Source organism: Dinoponera quadriceps, unplaced genomic scaffold, assembly GCF_001313825.1.
Source record: "Dinoponera quadriceps isolate SergipeBrazil2010 unplaced genomic scaffold, ASM131382v1 scaffold2600, whole genome shotgun sequence".
Classification (NCBI taxonomy): domain Eukaryota; kingdom Metazoa; phylum Arthropoda; class Insecta; order Hymenoptera; family Formicidae; genus Dinoponera; species Dinoponera quadriceps.
The window spans coordinates 2206016-2229819 of NW_014556795.1; the positions used below are offsets into that span (position 1 = coordinate 2206016).

At 42.4% G+C, this 23804-nt stretch overlaps 1 protein-coding gene across 5 annotated transcripts in view; it reads right to left on the minus strand.

The window, feature by feature from the left end:
• Nucleotides 1-23804, minus strand: part of LOC106748284 (GTP-binding protein Di-Ras2) — an 89257-nt gene that overhangs the window by 11039 nt on the left and 54414 nt on the right. Inside the window, exon 1 of one of the 5 annotated variants that reach the window (XM_014626673.1) lies at nucleotides 4762-4801. The exons of the other annotated variants lie outside the window; for them this stretch is intronic. The gene's annotated coding sequence lies outside the window, so the exon portion shown is untranslated. Of the gene's footprint in view, nucleotides 1-4761; nucleotides 4802-23804 lie in introns of those variants that run through there. 5 annotated transcript variants of the gene reach the window in all.

The window sequence follows — 23804 nt, forward strand, 5'->3', positions numbered from 1 at the left end:
GCGTGAGAAATGAGAGTGCGAGAATATCCCTGAACTATTAAGATAATTATTCGCGTCATTAGTATTTCTTAGTATTTCCCAGTTCTCGAGTGTATTATCCGTTGAATTTTGATCACGCGAGGTAGAATCGTGAGAATAATATACTCAAATCGTATATTTTTGATCCGTGAACCAGAGTCGTCGGCATTTTCACCAAGTTTCCAATATTGATCTTGTCGAAACAATTCGTAACGTCGCGGATGAATAGATAGGCGCGATAAGTCGTTTATAACTATGAAAAAAAAAAAAAAAGAGAGAGAGAGAACGTCCGGGGACATACAGGCTTAATGTAGCGTGAATGATGCTCGGATCATGTTTGGGGACGCCGATTTTCCGGGCGGGAGGGAGAGAGGGGGGTTTGAAATCCCGCGGGACACCCGGCGTATAAGGCGCGGCTGTCACGAGGATAGATTCCGAGGGGGTTCCGATTCGACAGTGCTTACACGGGTGTGGAAATAAGGCCAGGTACATTGACTGACATCCGATTACCATGGCAACCGCGTCCCCCCGTCAAAAGGAAACGCGGATCCCTCGTAATGCGTATCCTTCCGCTTTGCCGGAGGTGCCGGAGTAGAACCTAATAGAAACGCCTAACGGATGATTACGCGTGCTACGAATATTTGTCTTTGTGAATCACGAGGATTACCTCGAATGAACGAAAGAATCCGCAAACAAGTACGGGAAATCGAATATCTCGCTTGTAAAAAATACAAATATAAGAGCGAGGAGAGATATTTTGAAGGTATCCTAGACGTAAACGATCGGTGAAAAAGATAGGACCGCTCGTTGAATATCGGATGCGATCACTTTTACGTTCCAAAGAAGGAAGAGAATTAAGCATGTGAAAGTACAAAGAATCGTGCGTAAGCTTGAATTTCAACCGCTGAAATTCCGAGTTCGCCGCGTGTCCGAGATCGCCAGATGCGTGGGAATACGGAAGCTCTACGCACGAGCTTTGTGTGAATTTCTTCGGAAACGGCGGAAACCACCCCACACCGCGTGTTCCGTCCTCTTCTTCGATGCCCCCGCGCTTATCCCCCGCCAGATGCGGCCGGATATTTTGCCGCGAGCGTACGGAATACAGAATTTTACTGATGCCGTGAGAAAGAGAAGGAAAGAGATAGGTAGAGAGAGAGGGAGCGATGCGCTTGCACGGTATTCCACGTGCACGTGTAAGACGGCGCCTTCGACCGGCCGATTTCCGTCGGTGTCAGCGCCGATTTGCATAATAATAATAACACTTGAAAATTCCCGCGGGACTTTCGCAGACACGAGCCACGGGAATTGGAGTCGTTAATTCGCCGCTCGCAGTACAGCCCGGGGGGTAGCAAACGCGGATTCATCGCCTAATCGTGTCACGTTTCTCGATACGCCGATCTCCCCTCGCAGACGCTCGTTTGCACAACGGTTTGCACGCACTCTTTCCCGGCCAAGCTAGGTTTACGTCAAACAGTCACGATTGCGAGCCACCGCTCGCGAACTCGCGCGGGAACCAAGGTGACAGCACGCTGTGTAAATATCGGCCTTTTTCCTTTCTTTTATCAGACGAAAAGCGCCACACAAATATACAGTCCTACTGGCCGTGTTATCAAACGCATCTATTCACTTGGTTGACTTCCGAGAACCAGCTTTGTAACACGGCTCGATCGAATAATGTTAAGGAATCATTATTCTGTAAAAGGTATTTTTTGTGACGTCATTTCACTCGGCTGTTACAATGACCGATGAACAAGGATTTCCTCCCGTTTCGATATTGCCGCGAAGCTGATAAGAGATCGATGCGAAAGAAGAACAGCGGCGGGAAAGTCATTTGCGCTCCGGCATTATTAAAACGGCGTCCGGAGAAAAACGACGTCCGCGTGCGGGAATCAATGCGATCTGGTTTCTTTCACGCATTCATTTCGTTGGTGCTCTCTGTTATTTTCCAGGGAAAGGCAGGTGTTTATTTCGAAATATCCATGCACGTGTCGAGAGAGAGAGCTTCGCGGAAGGTTTATCGAAACATCATCCGGGGTGGAAGCGTGTGCGTGTGTGTTCGAAAAAAATATTTCAAAATGTCACGGCACGATTATCAGCGAAATTGAGTTAAGCCCCTTTGGCCTCTGCGAACGTTTATTCGCGTCACCCCCGTCCCTTTATTACAAATGACATCCTAATCACTTGTGTTTTATTTTTCATTTATGCACACGGAGAAAAATAATTGGCTGGTACGGCAAATTTTATGCCGTCGCGAGAGAATCTATCGGTTGCCATACAGGCGGCAAAAGGATTTGTTAAATATACTAATCGCTATTTTTCTGGATTGTTCTACTGAATTTACAAATTATATTTTGCGTTAAGAAATTAGTAAATGTAGGAAAACACTGTGTTTTGTTCTAACTGCAAACTAACGTGTCCTAAGGACAAATTCGCTCGGCAAGATATTTTCCAACTTGGCAATATAACTTCTCCAATATGTATCGCATATCGTACTCATGATCAAATACATGGAAATATACTTTTTCACAACTTCAATAGCAAATTTCACAAAATTGCAACGTGATGGAGCAACTTGGGAACCGGATTGGTATTCAGTATCTGAAAAGCTATAGGAAATATATATGCATATAATAATATAAATATAAATATACATATATAATAATATAATACACATATAAATAATACGACTAGTCGTTCTCGTCTGACGTTCGAAGAAAGTTTGTTTTTTTTGTCGAACCGTGTTATTCGCGCGTATGTCTCTCATATTATCAATCTCCGATAGAAATCGCCACGACCTTTTAAGTTGACGATAACTTCTGCCTCCAGCTGGAATTGTAATTGCAGATATCGTTTACCCTATTTCCAACGTTTATACGAGCACGTGCCATTTCTGACGGAGCGGGATCTCTCATTTCGATCGCTATTGCAATACAAGGCAACGGAATGCAAGCGCGCTGTGTATTCTCTTCCCCTTCTCTCTCTCTCTCTCTCTCTCTCTCTTCCCCATGGATTTAATTTCGCTAAATCTTTCCATCCGAGAGAGAGTGGAAAAGTTCCCGCGGAACATTATCCTCTTAAGAACTTGATCCACGTGCGGTCGCGACGTTCTCGAGATGTAGAACTCCGCGAAAAAGTCCGCGGCCTCCGCGTGATTACGAAGGCGACGGAATGAGCGGGAAATACTTGCTCGCTTCGGCGTTATAAATGGCCGGAACTTTCGTAATATTGCCTCTCCTGTATTTTTATCCGAGACGAACTTCGCAGTGGACGATAGTCTTCGCGACATCGACGTGGATCTGGCGATTGACTCGAACAAAAAAAAAAAGGAAGAGTTCCGAACGCTGTTTGTTTGTTTGTTGCACCACGAGGAGTAAAAAATTTGCAAGACGGTTACAAAATGATCAGCGAGCGAGCGGAAGATGTCTCCAAGTTTCTTAATGCCGTTCGGAAGAGCACAGTTTGCCGGGCGCTTGTGCTCCCTTTTGAAACTTTCGACTCACCCCTTGCATTTTTCTTCATCCTACGAGGTACAAAGGAAACGGGAAAGGCGGCGCAAAGAGGGGGAGGAGGGAGGTACAAACAAATTACGTTAAAAACTTCTCCCCTCGCGAGTCGCGCCAGATTTGCATGTTTTAATAGATCCACAGAGGCGCGTTCTTGAGTGAATGGAGAGAATATTGACACGTAGAATCACGTCGAAATCTGTAATCCGGAACTCCGTCGAGAATTGTCAAATTTTATTCGGAGCTTTACGTTAACTTCATATTCACCGATATTGCACCGATCGTGCGTCAAGATCAATTTAAATAAACGATCGATGCATTTCAATTTATTTAAATTCAAATAAAGTATTCCGTCCGCGAGCGCTCGGTTTTGTTTTAATCCTCCGACGAGTAAAATGAGTCGGGCCATTTCGCTTTGCATTAACAGATTAAAACAATAAACGCGCGCGTGCATATTAAGCAGCTTATCAGAGACGGTCTAATTATCCACGCGCAAGGATATAATATACAAATTAGCAATAATAGTCTCTCTCTCTCTCTCTTTCTCTTCTTCTCTCTAGCAAAGTCTCCAGATATTCCAAGTAATTAATTAATTAAATCAATTAGTTAAATTAAAATCATTAATATCTTCGTCTAATTTCATTACCACGTTGTCTCTTCAAGAAGAAACTTGCAGATTAATTCGGCACGCTAACCCATGCGAGCCCCAATAATATTGGTCAATACAAAAATTGTATCCTAGATCTAAATCGTCAATTCTAGTTAATTATGTGGCGTTAATCATAAATATAACAATTAAAATCTAAACTCAGCTCGAATTTCCATCATACAATAAGCAACAACTAATAGGAAATTTGATCTTCTTCCAATATTACGTGCCATATGGAATTCGGCCCCCCCCCCCTGCCGGCACATAAAATAAAGAAAATAGTTTATACAACCATAATAATAATTATTATTAGTCTGCACACTATTATTATTTTTTTCTAAAACACAAATTATTTTTAGGCATATAAGTATCAAACTAAATACTTTATTTTATTATTTTGATTAATAAAAGTGACGTTTCTAAAGGAATAAATATTAAAAAATTAACATCTTGCTTATTAACACAAAACCACGTCAGGACTTGAAAAATATTTTTCACCAAATGCGTTAGGAATACAAACAAAGTGGATAACCACACGCGCGCCCATATTTACAAGTTACGCCATTTAATGCGACGCTCCATGGCTTTTACCTTCACCCCCTCTTTTTGCCGTCACGCGAGCTAATAGACGCTCCTCTTCCCCTCACAGTGTGACGTGATCGTTGAATGGCTTCTAAACACGAATAGAAAAAATTCAAATTTAGAACGGATACGATTTATGATACGAAATTTGCTGGGCAATGTGACAGGTCGAACAGGCTCGTTTTGAACAGTCGTTTTACGCTGCGCGACTCGACAAATTGTCATGCCGAACGAGGTAAATGCAAATCGGGGTAGCTAGTTATTATACATATCTGAAATTAATCCCGCGGTGTGCAAATAGAACGGATGAAACTGGGCAGAAAAGTTCTACACCATTTTGCAAATAACACGCAAAATGTCGAGTCATCAATGATTGAAAATGGTGATTTATATAGGCTTCTTTAATTAATAACTCAAAAATTTGCGTGTTACTTGCAAAATAGTATAGAACTTTCCCGCTCAGTTTCACCCGTTCTACTTGCACAACCACGGGAACCGAAATGAATTTGGGACAACCTGAACACATAGGCGGCGGCGACGGTACTATCTAAAGACCGATGACATGGGACCCTGCGAGCGTTGACGGATGTCAGTAGCCAGTCTATTAAATAATATTGCCTCGGTATTATCCGGCGAGTTTGGGGAAATTCTGTCGAGCCGCGGACGTCGAGGACGTAAGCTCATTATCGGCGTTGACATATTTTCGCGGTCTGCGGTCTCTCTGCGGCGGCTGGGTGCGTATTTCGGAATTACGTATGTACATACATACGTACGTACGTACGTATTGCGAGGGCGGCGACGGTATGCACACCGGCCTCTCGCTCCTACGCGAGACGTGGCGTGCGCAATTACGCATGGTCTTCGGAGTTTACGAGTGCGTTACAAACGCATTGCCGGCAGCCGGCCACGCTACCTCGCCTCCTCGTTCCAGCTAAACACGGATAACGCGAGTCGGGCTGTAAAGCACAAGCACTAACCCGTCGAGTGCTCTCTTCCACATCCTTTGAGTCAAACGAGGCTTCCACGCCGATGTGCCGTCAAAGAGGTTTACGCAAGAGAGAGAAATATGCGCGGTTCTGAACGTGCGTATTGTATGAAGTCGAGTGAAGGAAAAGGAAAGGGGAGGGAAGAAAGAAACAGTGCTGCGATGTTAAAGATTATTAATGCGATTCCGTGTAAGAATTGGCTCTGATTCTTCGTAATTCAATGTTTATTTCTGTGGAAATCCATCTGAAAATGTTCAAACAGGGTTAAACAAGCGAACAAGAAAAACTGGGGAAAATCAATCACCGATACCCTTCAACTGTATTCTGTGAGATTTTCCATTACATACGTCAATTTTGGTATTTTCCCTCTATATCTCCCCCTCAACCCCCTTTCTCGCACTCTTTGTTGAGATATTGAGAGAAAACTATCGACCTGCTTCGAATTACACGTTGCACGCAGCCTAATCGTTTTTCAATGTCTCCCTTGACACAACCTGTATAATTTTCTCGTTCCTTTCGCTCGCGGCAGCTTATAATTACGGGGCTAAATCGGGAAACAGGGCGGCATTCGCCGAAGTCCACCGAATAGAGCTTAACTCCTGCATAAACGCGCGGGTGGCATTTACTTTGTAATTATGGGAAAGTAAATACACAAGTCTGTGTATACGCGCATGCACAGTAATAAATTATCCATTAACGATGCGTAGATATAATCCTGAGTATCCTCGATAGGGACTTCACTGATCACCTCCGTTCGATCGGTTTATAATAATCGTCTAAAAATATCCGCCGCGCGGATCGTACGTTTTACGACGTTCAAGAGTGAGAAAGAGAGGAGGAGAGAAAGAAGGGGTGGGAGGGGGCGAAAACGAGCTATTCGACGCGGAATCAGCAGCGGCGATCTTACGGTAAATCTATAATATTTCCAAGTCAAATTTTCGCCAGTCGTTCGCGGAATCTTTGCATACTGCGGAATAAGGAAGCGCAGACAACGCTCGAGTCACGTCAAATCGTTATATTTCACGGTAAACTTAGGAGCAACGGTATCGATCGGCGGTGCGCCGCCGCCGATTGTGCAACGCGGGAATTTCATTAAACCGATGTTGGGAAGGAGCGGTTATAAATATGTAAGTTAGGCAAATTGCGGAATATAGACTCCGCTTTTATCGGGGCGAGTACGTCGGCTCAGATTAGCTCGTGGCAAAAATACCATGTTATTTGTTTACCACGCACGCCACTTCGCAAAATAACTCATTAACAGCGCGCGAGTCCTCACTCTTTTTTTCTTCCCCCCTCCCCCTATCTTTCGCGTGCGCTATGCTTGGACGGTATTAATGGATACACGCAAAATTTCTGTGCAGAATTCCGAGAATATACGGCGAATAGCCATGATGGGCAGAAGTGCTGAACGTAGAGTAGAAACGTTTAATGTATGCTTTGTGATGCAATTTCAGCAGTACGTGTATAAAATACGCTTGTTTTAAGATATATTCGCTTATTACATTATTTACATCATAATTGTAATCAAAGTTAACTTATTATTATTATGATAATTCCGAATTAATTGTGCGTTCTCTTTCAGACGAAATAAACAGCAATATTTATGGCATCGGAATATTGCTGTAATATTGCCGCAACTTCCACGGCGTCTGCAGATGATCCTCATTTATATATTGACGAGATACTTGTTGAAAAAGGAATCATCTTAATTTACTCACGCCAGTTACTGTTAGGGTATCTCATTACTACTGCACTGGTATTCAATGTATTAGTATTTAAGTATTCATATTAACGATAAGGTGATACTTAATCACTGTAACTGGAATATTTGGGATAATTGGCAGCTCTATAATTTAATCATTACGAATTACTGACAACATTGTTTTAAATATTCAAAATAAGTAATTAATTACCAACTTGCCAATGTTATATTTCCTGAAGGAATTTTTTACAAATACAACGAAAGTGACACACGCGAGTCGACATCAGTGGTTCCCGGCGTCGTCATGGAGCGCCTCCTAAACGCTTTCTATTGATCGAAGTGTTGGAGAACTCCGTCCTCTCCTCCAAAGGTCGAATTTTTTATAACTCTTTTTTTTATTCCGAGGCCTCTCTTTAGTCCCCGTCGTTGCTTATCGCGGGCAATTTTATCGCGATTTCCATCCGACGTCTAGTCGAGCGACGATACATCAAGCGACGGTGCGATAGTGCGACCGTTCGCGGCAAATACGACGCTCTCCTATTTGTAGATCCGCACATGAGAGCACGTGCGCGAACAGATTTTATATCCGCGCTAAGTTTGCCAACTCGCGGGACCAATAATGTAAATTTATTCGATCGAGTTACGAAGAGTGCCGTCTATTCGTGAATCTTATTTAACCCTTTGCTACTTCGCTCCTCGCGAAGTTTGATCTCTATCTCTCCGGGTCGAGCTTCACGGAAACGGAGTGTGATTCATCGGTTCAAATTATCGGCTTCTCAGGTGAATCGTGAATGATCTAAAGGTGTTTTTTTTGACACTTTGCGCATTCGCTTGTTTTTCACAAAACATATTTCCCGAGAGCTTCGGAGACCTTCGAAGGTAAAATATTTGAAGTTTCGAGTCGTGATGTTACTCTGACACTCTTAATAGTCAAGTAATTTGCGCCTGCTTGGACGGCCTGTAGACTAATAAAAATCTACTTTGACGATACTGACACTTTTTAATTTCTCTCGAAACTTTAATTCCACAGGTTGAATTTTAATGCTACCTTCGACAACTTATTTTCACGCTAAAGCGGTGAAAACGCAAATTTAAGACATCATCAGGATCAAGGTAGGAGCTATATTATTAGATGAAATTGAATCTATTTTGCTATTTTAGTTTCTATTGTGTGGAAGAATTAAAGGTTTAACATAAAGCCAAATTTTCGACTCTGGGTAATAATTCTCTGATGCAGAAAGTAGAATATCTTCTACCCTAGAATATCTTCCATAGTAAGATTATTACGCGTAAACGTGCGAAGAACCTTGAAAAAGTAGCTTGCAAGACGAACACTTCCCTGATTTTTATATTTCCCCTAATTTTCAGTTTTTCAAACGTTCTACTAATATCGATGGTTTTGTTCCAATAATGATGACCTCATGAATTATATCGATATTCTCGCTCGGATATCCGTTTCAATATTATCGCTAGTATTTATCGATATTTCCATCACAATATCCTCACTCCTAGCACTAGTCGTAGGATCGCATGTTTTTTTTCTTTTAAGGCAAACCGCAAGCAAAATAGATACCATGCGGCCTATGGTTTATGCTAAACCGCGCGGTGATCTATTTATCTGAGAGCACGCTTGCTCATGCGTCCGACATGCATTATGCATCGTTCTCGCTGCAGGATATTAGCCGCGATTAGAACGGGATACAAACACGGCCCTCTGTCACCTGTGCGCTCCCTCATATGCCAATTTCCCAGGCAACGAGATCTATGAATATTTAATGCATCTTGAGCCTGTCATTTTTTTCGCCCGTTTCACGAACTCACTCGACGGCCTCCCTCGTTTTATTATGCCGCATTTACGGCTCGGTACACTTTTCACGCGAAGCCATCGCGGCGGTGACTTGACGTCCGAATCCATTATCTTGATTCGTCAAAGATCTGCTTGTCCAATTGAGAATTACATCGAATCAATTAAAGAATCTTCTGAGCGCGATCGAAGCTACATATTTAACGATATATATTGCCCGTAAGTGAAAATAATGAAAAATTTGTGTGCAAATTACAAATTGATCTACGTCGCATTGCAAAAAGGTACCGAAAGTTTGACAGCGATTCAGAGCCGGATCAAAAGTTACTCCACTTTAAAGGAGGTTGAAGGTGAAGTGAGGATGATAAGAATTCGGTGAAACTTGCATATATATTGAAATGTTAACTGCTCGTGCAATCAGAAAGATATTGACCATTCGAGATATCTGTAATAAATTAGTTGATATTTTTTATACATATTCCTTGAGATTAACGTGCGTTTTCAAACTTCTGGTTTTAATACTTGCTAAACTAAAAACAAAATTTTGATGGAAAACTATTACGATATTAAAAGCTAATATATACACATTATACACAAATTTCAGAATTATTGGCTTATATATCTTTTTCCATCATCTGTGCATGTTGGATCAACTGATGCACAAAAATAGCATTAATAAGAAAAAAAAAAAATAATAACAATATTTTCGAAATTTTTAATATTGTGTACACGGAAGAAAATGCTATTGAATTGATAGAATTTTCAACAGTACAAGCAGTACAACAGTATAAGCAGATCGGAAATATATTTCACAATTTACGTCGTAATAATTACATAAAATGTCTTTATAACATCATGTTTTAATATCAATGATAACATCGGTATTTCACGATACGTTTTTCACAGCACGTCGCTGCACGTGTACTGTATCGTTCGTTCGAATCATCAAAATCGTACGTTCGTTTTGTACGAGAAACGCACTCTTTTAAATTACAAAAGCTGGAGAAAAAGAGGCTCTCTTGGTGATAACGCTGGCGCACTCTATGTGTACAGGCTGTTCCTGAAATGTTTGGACGAATGATGAAAAAATCGTTTTCCCCAATTTTTCACGGATTTTCTCGGTTTCTTACCTATTTTTTTTGCAGGAAAAAGTCTATGTGACATGTTTTAACCAAATACGTGAATTTTTCTGAACGAATTTTTGTACTCTTGCGACGGGAAATCGAAAATATTCATGGAAAGATAAGGAAAAAGTGTGACTTTTTTCCAAGATTTTAAAATTATAATGCGAGCGTTATTTGACATTGCTCGGATGCAGCGATGAAACAAACACTAAATAGTAAAAAAAAAATTTATATTCGTATTAAAACCGATTCTTGTTAAAATTTTCGTGTCAAATTTTTAATATATTCATGTGTTAATTTAATATATTGTGGTTTACGTTATCTCAATATTTTGCGTTGAATCGATATTCAACGTGTGTAAGTGATAATACATTTTATACTTCAGTATCGATTAATATTTAACAATCATAATATTAAAAATTTTCTGTTAATAATTCTGACATAACATCTGTATTACTTTTCAATATGTTGCGTTAAATTAATAGGAAACATTTTTCACCTGGTGCAGACGCCGAATGACGACGAGATGCGCGGCGAGCCTCGAAGAACTAAAATTAAAAAGCCCTCTCGTTAACACGAGAATCTTCCTTGTCTTTATCAGCGCGAAAGCGTAATACATCGTCGGCGTAAAATTCGGCGGAGCATTTTAGAAACGCTCTGTACAACGGAACGGGCGTTTCGCGCTCGAACGGACCCGATCGAAGCTACCGAGGTTTCGGAGTTTCCGTGAAAGTAATTGGAGGATCGTTTAAAAGGTACGTGACTCCGTTGTTACTTCGTTCCCCGGATTTTCCACGTTCCACACACCCAATTGTACCACCGCTCGCGCCGTGAATTTGCGTGACGAAGCGCGCGATACGACTTTTGACAATGCACATCCCCCGCTCGTCAGACGTCACGTTATCGCCTAACGTTAATTCAGCGCGGATTAATTGGTGTTTTATTAATTATCGGATATACGCGCGCGTTGCACGGCGAGCTCGCGCGCGGCAGCAGTCGGAATTATGCGGATCAATATTAATTCCGGCTGAATTGTATCGCAATTACACGCGGGACACGCGTGTGACGGGCCGAAGCCCGGGCGGGAAATCGAATTACGGAGAAATCGAGTGTATCCCACGTAACTGGGACAAATGCGAAAAGTCCGGGGGAGTTACTCGCAATTACTTCCTGAATTACACGCCGCAATCGGCGCGGTGGATTCGCGCGTAAACGGAATGAACGTTCACGTGCGCATTTGCATTTCGCTAAATCGGTCTCGACGCGGCGGAGTTGGGAGAAGCGGCAAACTGCGAACGAGAGTCGCTACCGACTCTTCGAAAGAGTATTACCGTCTATGATCAATTGGCCGGTGATGAATTACCGTTGCCCAGTAATTTTATTGTTATTCGTACGAGTAATATAATTACCGGGTAATAATAATTTATCACTGGCCAATTTATCATCGGCAGTAATACTTTTCTGCGGGGGTTTAAGACGGTGTCTTTTTAACTCAGACAGCACAAATTTCTAAAAGATGTCTTAAGGATACCCAAGAAACGTCTTACATTTTTTAGACTTTAAAACGTGTTCAAGACGTCTTTTGGAAGTTTAAAAGAGCTGCTTGGATTGTTACGTAGGGTCGAACGCTATGTGATCGACATTTTAACATTAACCGATTAATTATGACAGTGGATTCTTAGACTACGTTGGCTTCCTTTATGGCACTTCGTTTGAATTAAAATATTCTTTGATGCGTGCGATATTACCTGATTATATTACGATGCCCGACCATCGGGACTGATGATTGGGGCTTAAAGGGCTGCAGCGGCTTGTGTCGTATTCATACGACCGGTAATTGCGAAGCCCTTTTTTTCCCCGGCACGGTGCAAATCACGCAAATAAATATTTAATTGCTTTTTAATTCCGCTCGCGCGAGAAGGCGGGACAAATCGGACAATAAATAGAGAGAGGTGCGCAAATAATTACTTTATAAATGCAGCGTGCGTGACGATTTAAATTGAGAGCAGACACGATCGGCCAACGTGTTGTTTTTTTTTTTGTCAACCAGCCGATTACCGAACGGGTCTTAATTAGAAGCGACCGGCCGGCAGTCGTCATCCAATGTTTGGATCGTTTCGGCGCCGCTCGACTGTCAATATTTAATTCATCGTGTCAATCGCTGACAATCACGGCGAACGGGAAGCCGTGCGCGGCGAAGAGAGGATTTTTCGAATATCCCTCGATTTTTTCTCATCGACACCAAGCCCGCATTTTATTGCATTTCGGCGACCCCTCCGCCTGTGCGAAGCGGAATCCGCCGAACATTATCGCGGAACACGTTTCAATGACCGGAGAACCCCCTTCGTTCCATCTCGAGAATCGCACGATTCGCGAGTTGTTGAACCGAATGCTTCTTAATTACCGACTATTCGCATTTGTTCGCAACAATGGTTCGAAAGTTAAACAATAACAGAGTTAGGATCTTTCGTCGGCTAGAGGGGGAGTTTCGACGATGAAAAGCCCCGGTGAAACTATACCGATCGATCGTCGCGAACGCGCTCGCTCTCGGATTACACGAGCGGGCTTCGCGCCGTATCGCGACGCACTCGGCGCGCGCGTAAACCGCAACGAGCCGTGAAAAATTTCGCGCTGCGAATTTCCCATGCGGCCGGGATTTCGGTTGACGAGTGTTAATTAGAAGCGACGCCACTGGAGATTCCGGAAAGGAGAAAAGACGATGAGAATGTCACCGGCTTTCGGCGGCCGGAGTGTTTAATTGTTGCCGTGTTTAATAAACGAGAATCCAGGCGGAATGACAAATTCTCTTTCTCTCTTTCTCTTTCTCTCCAGCGGCACACATATGCAGGTGTAGTGACGACGGAAGGGGGAGACAGGAGGGGAAGGGTAGGTTACGGTTGCGTGGTCTCAGCAGACGAGGCACTAATTAGTTTCGAACGAGATAGTGGAGCAGGATATGTCAATAGGATCCTGTTAGCGCGAGTTCCATTCGCAGTGTCCCGTGCGAGAGAATAACGACGAGGGGAGAATGGGGGGCTCCCAAAGCCCTCGTCGTCGGCGTTGTCGAGTAGGTCAGGGTTTAAGAGCGAATCCAGTTAATCGCGGGTCCATACGCCGCCGATCGCGTTCCCCGACTTGTGTGCTTTACGACGCGTGCGGATCCGCGACGGGGTCCGTGTAATGCTCGGAAGATTGGGGTGTAACGGATGGCCGGATGATATCGGGGGAATTACAGGGATTTCCGCACGCACTCGTCGTCTAACCGGACGAATATCATCGCTCGTAATCCCGCATCCGCCGAATAACCGAACGATCATTCCTCGACACGCGTCGAAAGGGTGCTCACGGACCCACAGAGACGAATCCGTCGGTTATCGTGTGGACGGCGAAACGATTTGTTGAGAATACCGATCGCCCGCTCGTTGCATTATTTTGCCGAGTCTGCAAATTCAGTTTTGCCGCGGGAACAAATTGGCGAGTGTAGGGAAACGTTACTTTTGTTCCGGCAGCAAATTAACGCGATCCGAGGGCGAATTCACTCGACGAAATATTTTTCATCCCGCCGACAAAATTCTTTGCGCGACATAATTTTGCCGGCTGGTATTTTCCGTTCCGGCGGCAAAATTGTTTCTGCTCTAATTAGCGAATAAGTTGCCAATTTGGTCGTGCCGACCGAACTTTATGTCGCAACGTATATGCGGTAGCAACGCATCGGGACGGCAATATTATCTCAATAATTGACGGTTCGAAATTTTGCGTGTTGTTTGCAGAATAAGGAACCTTTCTGTTCAACGCTGACCTAAATTATAGGTGTGTGATGAATGGCGACGACTTGCGTCAGGCATACTCTGTACATTATTAACACGCTCAGGCCGCGGTAAGTTTGCCAAAGGTGACTCCAACAGTCTGCGCTCAGCGCGGACTTCAAAGGGGGCTTGTCGAGCCGCTCAGTTTATGCAATTTGCACTGAGATCAAGGTGTTTAGCGAACTGTCCGCTCGAGATACATATTGCCTTGGCTTCAGCCGAATTAAGGTTCAACTCACCGCGCATGACGTCCGGGAGCTAACTGCTCCGACAACCTCGGAAATGCGCGCTCGCCTGCGTCTGAGATTGCTGTTTATGTATATTTACAAATCATCAGCGTATAATATGCGCTTGGTGTGAACAAGGACAGCTGGGAGGCCACAGATAAACAAACAGTAAGGAACCGTTACTTTGCGAGACGACATAAGTAATCAGGTAAACGTTTCATTATCAAGACCAATAACAATCTGCAATGAGAGAGAGAGAAAGATGTAGCTGCTGGAAATTTGATATTCGCAGGTTCCTCCGCGCGGTACCAGTTGACGATTTTCTCAGAGTGGCTGCAGACTTCCAGACTCCGTTTCTCGAAGAGCCACGTATTACATAATAATTGGGTTCGACAATCGTGATTCTGGAATGATACTCGACAACGTCTCCGCTTTGCTTTCAACTTCTTCCGCGCTTCGGAGGAACTCACCTCGGCAATGGGAAACGGCGCGTTTTCTGGCGCGTGACAAACGAAAGCTTGATAAAGTGGACGAATGTTACAAAGGGCGCAGCGCGATGTTGCTCTTCACGTCCTGATAAAACCATACATCCAATTCCCCACGTTACACAAAGTACCCGAGGTTTGTCGTATGTCCTTCCGATCTAGGATCGCAAGCTGGACTAAAATTACAACGGTAAATTTCAACGTGCACGGAGAAAACAAATTTGCCAGAACAGCGAGCTGTTTGTTAATACCGTGACGGCGAAAGAAATTTGTTTGGACAACAGAAAAATTTGTTAGGAATTAATCAATTGCTATTTGCTGGATACATACAGAAAAATCATTCGGTTGTGCCAGCTAAACTTTATTACTGTTGCAACGACGCCTCGCTACAACAGCAGAATTATTTTTTTCGTATAACAAATTTTTTTGCCGTCGCTGTGTTGACAAACAATTTGCTGTTTTCGCAAAACTTGTTTTCTCCGTGCGTGTACGCATGGAGAAAAAGTTTTCACTGGCACAGCAAATTGTTTGTTACTGGCGTAATTAGCAATTAATAATAACATTCTTAATAATTCTTTTCGCTGTTCAAACGAATCTTTTTGCTGTCATTATAGTAACAAACAATTTGCTGCGCCGGTAGAAACTTTTCCCCCGAGGAATATTAATTTTTCTTTAATGTCCAGAAGACTTTCAGTGAATTACAAAAAGTTTCGACGCGGAGGGATTAAAAAGCTCCTTTCTAACGTGTACATGAATTAATTAAAGCGTAAATGTAGGGTAAATAGGGTGTTGGGGAAAAGGATTCGCAGCATTTATGTGGTAGATAGCACACACCATTCTTAGTAAAAAATCTTAATAAACATAGGTCGAAAACTTTGTTTCTGAGATATAAATAATTGAATTTTCGGCTTATGTTTATTAAAACTTTTTAATTAGTATAGTGCGCATTACTTATCACATGAATACTGAAAGCTTTTTTAACAGCCCGTACAACGAAAAGTAAATGGTAAATTATATATATAATAAATGTAATTTCCCTCTTAGAAAATTCTAATTTTCAATTTTACTTTCTAATTCTATTTTCTCTCTCTCTCTCTCTCTCTTCCTTTCTTTCTTTCTATCTATCTATATATTTATCTGTATATATATTTATCTCTCTCTCTCTCTCTCGCGTTTCATCTCTTTCTGCGTTTCGAGGATTAATTAAAATACACGCACTCCGATGGATCCGTGATAACAAAAGATGCGACGAATGAATTATGGCCCCTCGTGAAGGATATCGCGAGGATCGATAGGGAATTCGTCAAAGTGACCACGGCCGAACGAACACTCCGATCCAACGGGTCACATCTGTACATAGGCATGCACGGTGCGCTAAGCCAGCCTGCTCAATTTTCTCGTTTCATGTGGAAAACGTCGGGCGAGCCACTGAGCCGACATGCGCGCGCGCGTTTAACGAAGCGGCGCGCATTCACTCGCGAATAAATTCCGAGCGACGGAAAAAGCAATAAACAAATGACCGAGGAAGTGGCGATTCGGCGAGGCGCAGGATTATCGAAAATGCTCGCCCGAACGACCGTTCGCTCGACCGTAATTAATTCGTCCGACGCGAACGCGAGCTGCGGCGTTCGACTGAGACTCGGTGCGCTTATGGCAATAGCAAGCGCAATGTAAAAAAAAGAGGCAAGTAAAAATAAAACGCGTAACACACCCAAGGGAGGGGCGCAATGTTTGACGCGGAATTGTAAAATGCTACGCTAATTAAAGCAGGGACGACTTTGAGCGGCGCCCAACGCAGTCTCGCCCTGGGCAACATTTTTTCCCCTCTCGATCTGTAATTAAAATTGTCCGAGTTTAATTAAATCGCAGAAAGATTAACAGGAAATAACGCGGAGTCTTCCAAAAGAGAGAGAAAGAGAGAGAGAGAGAGACGTTTCGAATGCGCCGTGTCTCGCGGAATGTCGCGTTAATTAAGAGGAGGGCCGTCCTTTGGATGGACTTAATCGACAGTCTTTTCCCGGTCGTTATTTTCGTTCGATTTAATTAAACTCGAGTTTAATTCAATAATAATAGCAACACGAGTGACTCTCTTTCTCACGGAGCTCCCCTGAGAATCGTCGCGTCTCCGTCAACTTCGTCGCGGCGAGCATGCGAAGGGTAATAAGTCATCTACCGATGACCGTGTCTCGGCAGCATCAAACGAAGCGGGGGTGAATAATTATGAACTCAGTCGCAGGTAGTTACGAGAGTTTCGAACTCGCCGGCGGAGAGATGGAGGATCACGCTGCCGCACGCTCGGTCACCGCCGGACGTGAAATTATGTCACGAGGAATGCACGAAATGACTCTCGCCGTTAATTACACCGCGGCAGAGCTCGGCTGCGAATAAACGCATTCGCGCGTGCGTCACCTCGAGAATTACCCAATTTGTTCGTCGCGAGAGGAGCGCGCAATTATTTGCCCACATCGTCCAAAACTCGGTTGCAACGGATTTCAATCAACCACTCGCTCAATATTGCGCGCTAGTGTCCCCGAGTCGACATTTTTCATTTTACACGTCAAGCTTTAAAAAGGAGAAAACGGAAATAAGTTCCTACTTGTAGCATCAAAGGAATAAGTGTGTCTTCGAAGCTACAAAGGGAATTCAGTCCCCCGAAGTCTAGATTTTAGCTAGACATTGAGTATTCAAGTGGAGAAAATGGCAATAACTTTCCCATTTGTAGCACCAATGGAGTACGATGGAAGACCTTTGAACACTTAATGTAGAACTAATTTAGATTTATAGTAGCTTTAAACTAGATTACATTAGATTTAACTAGGACTAAAATTTCGGCTCCGTCTCATGAGGCGCACTGTAAGTCGCGCACTATTGCACACTCTTGCGTCAGATGGAACTAGCCTCATTTTTTTTCGCTAAAAATGTACTATTGATTTTAAAAATTACCAATTTTATGTTTTCGATGTTGAAGAAATATTATTTTATGTAAAAATCAAATAATTTCCAATCCCCTGGTGTGTCCTATCGGACTTTGAGATTTGGAGAGAAAATAAAAATGCTCAACTAAGTAATCTCCTAATCGACAAAAATTCTTCGTATTCAGGAATATCACGAAAGAAGAAACGTTGCATCGTTTAGAAGGGACTATTCTTAAAGAGATCGAGTTACTTTGCATTTATCTAAGAAGAAAGCGAGATAAATGTTGAAGCACACTCACAAATAGTTACTTTTTTCCTTTGAAGACACTTTCTGTATATAAAGAATCATTTTCACCGAGATTCAGTGTTTCGGCCGGAAACTTTTCCTTTTAAACCACCGCGCGTTGTCTGCGAGGCGCGTGGGTGCGGGAATCAATGGGGAAGAGAGAAAAGTGCGTGATAAACGAAGGAGAGTCAACGTAAAGTACACTTCAAAGAGTTAATCCCCGACATGATTAATTGACTCGTGCTCGAATCAATTTCGCCGGGATGAAATTATTCGGCCGTGCAATGAATTGTGAGAACGTTCGACAAATACTCTCGGGCCCTCGGACGTTCGAATAAACGACGTGCGTTGGTCCCGGATATTGCAATATCGGCCATCTATCCTCCAATCAGGATCAATCATAATTAAGACAATGTGTTTCAAGCGTGTTAAATATCAGAATCGATAAATTTCAATTACCGTGGAAGAAATCAGGGACTATCCTGTGTCGTGACGGTTCGTTATTGTTTCTTCACAAATGATCGATTTGATAAGAAATTACTTTCTAAATTTCTCGGAGTGGTGTCTCACTCAAAACAAGCGAAGAATGGCAGTATTTTCACTGGAAGCGACAGTGAAAATTCTACCGCATGAAATCGCAAGAGTGAACGTTTCACTCGAGCTTGTAATGGATTCTGTCTCAACGCACGTGTGTTTCAATCGCGATTAGAGCGTGTTTGTTGCCCTATCCTGGGAACGAATTCGCCCTAATTATCAGATTCACTGTTTAGTTTCGAGTGAAATTATTTAGATTCGCTCGACATTTCGGAGTGAAGAATTCACTCTATACCAATGAAAAATCACTCGGATCCGAGTGATTCGATTAACTTTTCAAGTGAAGTTTCATCCTAAGGAATTTTGAGAGTAATACATTCTCTTTTCTTCTTCTCTTTCTTTCTCTCTATTGTTTCAAATTTTTAAGACTCTGAATTAATAAAATTGGAATGGCGAGATCACCTTCCGAGATAATCCAAAGTGAAAGATTAAAAAAGGAAAGAAATCGGGATAATAGCTCGAAGGATATTTTCCTTGGCGTGAAACTCGTTTCGAAATTCCTTTGAGAACTATGCTACTAACGCATACACAGTTTGCATATAGCCCTTGTAGCAATGCCGTGTATCATTAGGAGCATTAAGGACCATGTATCATTAGACACATCCACGTCCTCCAGTGCAGTCCAACATGCGCGACAGGTCGTGTAACGCGTTTCGAGCCGTGGGGCGTTTTCCATGTACGTAGTGAGAACGGCTTTCGGACGAGATAGGAATTTCGGGCACAAAGCGACGACACGGTTCACAAAAGGAATTCCAGGTGTCATCGGATCTCGCACTCACGAACGTCGAGCGAAACACCTCCTCCGCGACCTTCTTATACACCGCTGCATCCTTTGATTTACCTCACCCTCGTCGGCGACGTCGTAAAGCGCCGACTATTTTTCAGCGGGCCTCGACTCGCAGCGCAATATCCTCCGCTCGTCATTTCGCCCTCTATTTCGTCGGTGATTTCATTTCTCGCGAACGTAGGGGGTGAATGGTAGGTAGGTAGGTAAGTAAGTAGATTGGTAGATATGTATACAGCAAACGAGCATACGCCCGATGAAATTCCGTCCTGCGCGAAAATGCCGGCCAACTTTATCCTCTCTCTCTCTCTCTCCCTCTCTCTCTCTTCCAGAGGATGCTGTGCGCAGAGTTACGCCGATTTAACCCCTTCACGGCGACATCTCGTTACGAGACGCGTTTCGAGCTCTGAATCGCGACTATCGCGCGATTGTCACAAGGCGCAAGATCCTTTTGATCGCGCGAGAAATTGCACGCCATGCTTTCTATTTACGCTTATAAATTATTCAACAAGAACAAAGCTGTTCGCTCTCTCTCTCTCTCTCTCTCTCTCTTTCTTTCTCTCTCTTCTCCTTTGATGAAAAATTAGCGGCAGATGTGACTTAACGAGACTTGGCTTTTTATCTTCGAACCTCAAACAATGCAAAATGCCATTTTCAGGGAAGGATTAATTCAATTAAATCGATTAATCCAAACCAATCAATTCGAAGGCTCGGAGATTAATCGGTGTTACATCAGCCATGCGCGTTTTGAAAGAAGTGGGTTGACCGGCAACTAAACGATTCTTTCAAGTGTTCTCGAATGTTCAGAGATATTCATGTCGAAATGTCGATAGCCACGTGCAACGTGATATCAGACGTAATATCTGATTGCAGCCGTGCAACAAACAACAATTCGCCTGATAAAACCGACGCAGTGTGGAAAGCGCCGGCACACTACATGCGGTTTCCGCTTTACATAACGACACAAACTCCATAAACGCGCAAATAGTATGAAATTAAAAAAAAAAGGAAGTATATAACCCCCAATTTGTCAGACGCCCTCTGAGGATTGTTTGAACGGCTAACATGCGACACTCGCTTTGAGAGCAGTGAAAGTTTATCTTGCAATTATAACAGTTGCATGCGCGCACACACACACGCACACACACACACATATGTTTAACACGTTCCGTGTCGGACTAATTTTACACGATTTATCATTCAGGTCACATGAGTCACCACCTATAGTGACCTGTATTATCTTGTCTATATTATCTTGTAAATCAAATTTTATTTAATAATTTTATTAAATAACATGTTATAATAATTACACTGGTCAACAAATTTGGTATTATAAATTGTACCCTATTTGCATCTCAATTTTGTGTTGAGTCGATATTCAACATAATATGTAAAGTGTTAAAATAACACATTTTATACTTTAGTGTCGATTAACATATAGATGTTAGTTTTGTGTTAAGTTTTGACGTAAAATTTGCGTTACTTTTCAACATATTCATCTTGTGTTAGATTAACACAAAAGTTTGCGTGGGCAGTTCAGGACATGTAAAGTGTGTTAAAAACGGTTCACTGAAATTGTGTGCTACTTCAATACGGGGAAATATGTTAAAATGTACACAAATATGTGTTGAAAAGTGCACAAACATAATGTTAAATTAACATAACCATCTTTAGTGTCGATAGATGAGCCGTATTGTAAAACTGGTCTTCAGAAGTCAGTGAATTATACAAAATTCAGATGCGTCTAATAACGTGGACAGGGATTGTACACAAATTTATGACACAAAATAATTGCATAATTATCGACTCACCCTCGTATTTGTGTACTTTTTAACACATTCTCCATGTTAAAGTAATGTGAAATTTTACCGCTTTTAATACAAAATTTGTTGCTGTGTACCCGATCGGTCGACAATGTCTTAAGCTACTCAGGATATAAATTTCGCGAGTGATTTCAACGAGTGGGTTTCAACGAAATCCAAGTTCCTTCGAATACTGCACGTCGGCATGACGCCTTCATTTAGCGTCTTCATTTAGCGCGTAACGCGAACGGTCGTGAGATAGAAAATGATGGAGATAAAGGACGCCGAACGGGACGGGCTTTCGAATCATCGCGATTTACCACGTAATCGATTGCTCCTCTCTTTATGCGCGAAGAGCCACGCTCTTCTATTACCTGATTACGTCGTACAGTCTCCGCGATGCCCCCTCGTCCCCGTCGCATGCCGCCTGGAGGACTTGATAATTCTGCGCTTGACAGCCGTTTTCCTCGACTCGATTTATTCATAAGCTCGCTTTGTTCTCCGCGAACGCTCCCCCGCGAGTCCGCGTAGTCGCCGCGCGGCCGTCTCTGTGCGACGCGCGGAAAAACGAGGTGTATTTTCGGGAGAAAAGCCCGGAATTCGTCTCATCTGTAGGCACGCGGGCAGGTGGAACGCGGTGCGGCACGAGGAGGCCCGGGTGAAAAGAATTCTGCGCGCATCGGCCGCTCAAATGGACTCGTTATTGTTTGACCGATATTGAAAGTGTCGGACGTAAAATCGTTTTCCCTCGTTTTCGCACGACAGTGGGCAACGTCCGAGGATAACGGGAACGTTTCACATTCTCTGTCCGGACAGATGCATCTGTTTCGCAACAAAAAAAAAGAAACGTTCTCATGCACGCGGCTTGAGAATGATTTACGGAATGCGGAACGGAAACAAAAGCGTATTGTCTAAGTAATAGAAGATAGGAGAACAGAGGGAAGGAGAGATAGAAAAAGAGAGAGAGAGAGAGGGAGAGAGTAAAGGAAAACGTCAATATAATAACAAATAACATACATTTCATTTTAAATTGTACAATTATAAATAATTGTTTTTATTTTTGTCTAGATTTTATTTTCTTTAAGTTACATTGTCACAAATTATATTTTTTTGTTTATAAATAATATTTCTATTTATATTTTATTTGCATTTTATTGTGTTGTACACAAATATTATAGTAATAACAGAATAACATAAAAAGTTTGTGAAAATTATATGTATTTTTATGCATGCAAAATTTATTTTCAACCTTCATCATCTCACTTATATATAGAGACAGGATGATGAAATTGACACGTTCTCGAAAAATTTAAATTAAACAAAATTTTAATTTATTTATAAATTTTTCAATTTATGCAAATGGTAGGCAAGGCTTTAGTTACTCAGAACAAAATTGATCATTGTTTTTACATTTCTATAAAAATAAGGAAAAATCGACGAACCGTCGTCATCTGATTCGCCATTCCCCTATTTTAAAAGTAATTTCAGATTTCTCATGTGAGAGATAAAGACATATCCCCCCACCTCCGGTGTGTTATGTCGCATTTTTTTCCGACATTCGTTGTCATTTTCTCACAGTGTGTCAAACTCGATATTGCGGTAAATTGCTCTTTTCACCTCGGATATTCCCTCGAGCAAAGTTAGAATATATTTACGGATATGGATATATACGCGTTCGAAGCGCGTGTCAAAACTTCCTTATGACGTTTGACTCGGATCGGATGCGCTTTGCACGGTCGAACGGTGAAATTTCCCCCGATAATACAATTTCAATACAGCGAAACGTAACGAGGCCGTGAGAGCTGTCCTTATTCAAGAACCGAGGATGAAACGCAGGACGAATGCCGTAGCTGGGCGCGTGTTGCTCTTGGCTCTGCAGCAACAAGAAATTGAGATGTAGAGCATCCCGCCGGCGAGAAGTTTCGCTCGTCGTCTCGCGTTGTTTCGCGAGGTCTTCGGAACAAAGATCAACACGGGCAGACCGTGAAAACGTAAGTTCGACGGAAGTCCATCCAGGAAGAACAAACACGCGCAAATGTTGACACTCTTAATTGCAATTGAGAATAACATGTCAGGAATTGAGTCATACCGAATCTCCCGAGAATACACGTGGTGCGTTGTCGCCCTATCAACGATATATTTTGCCGATCGCCATTGCATTTGCCAGACCAGCCACGCGAAATATTAAAGAATGCGCGTGTGTGTGTGACCCCGCTTAATTTAATTTAATAAAATATATTCGAAGTTATCAATTCGCAATTTAATTTAAATTAATTCAATTGAAATTCAATTAATTTCAATATATAAAATATTAAAAATCACATATTCATAGTAGAGGAGATGAGGAAGAGTTGGGACAATTTTGACATCTTGTCTTCCGTGTAATTTTTGTTTTCGAAATTTGGTAACAATAAAAATTGAAACCGATTTGTTACCGTATTGCAGTTACTGAAGTTAATACAAAGTTTGAACGAATTATCTTAATAATTAAGGACGCAATTAAATAAACTATAAAGTCGAATATTTGTTCTAACTCT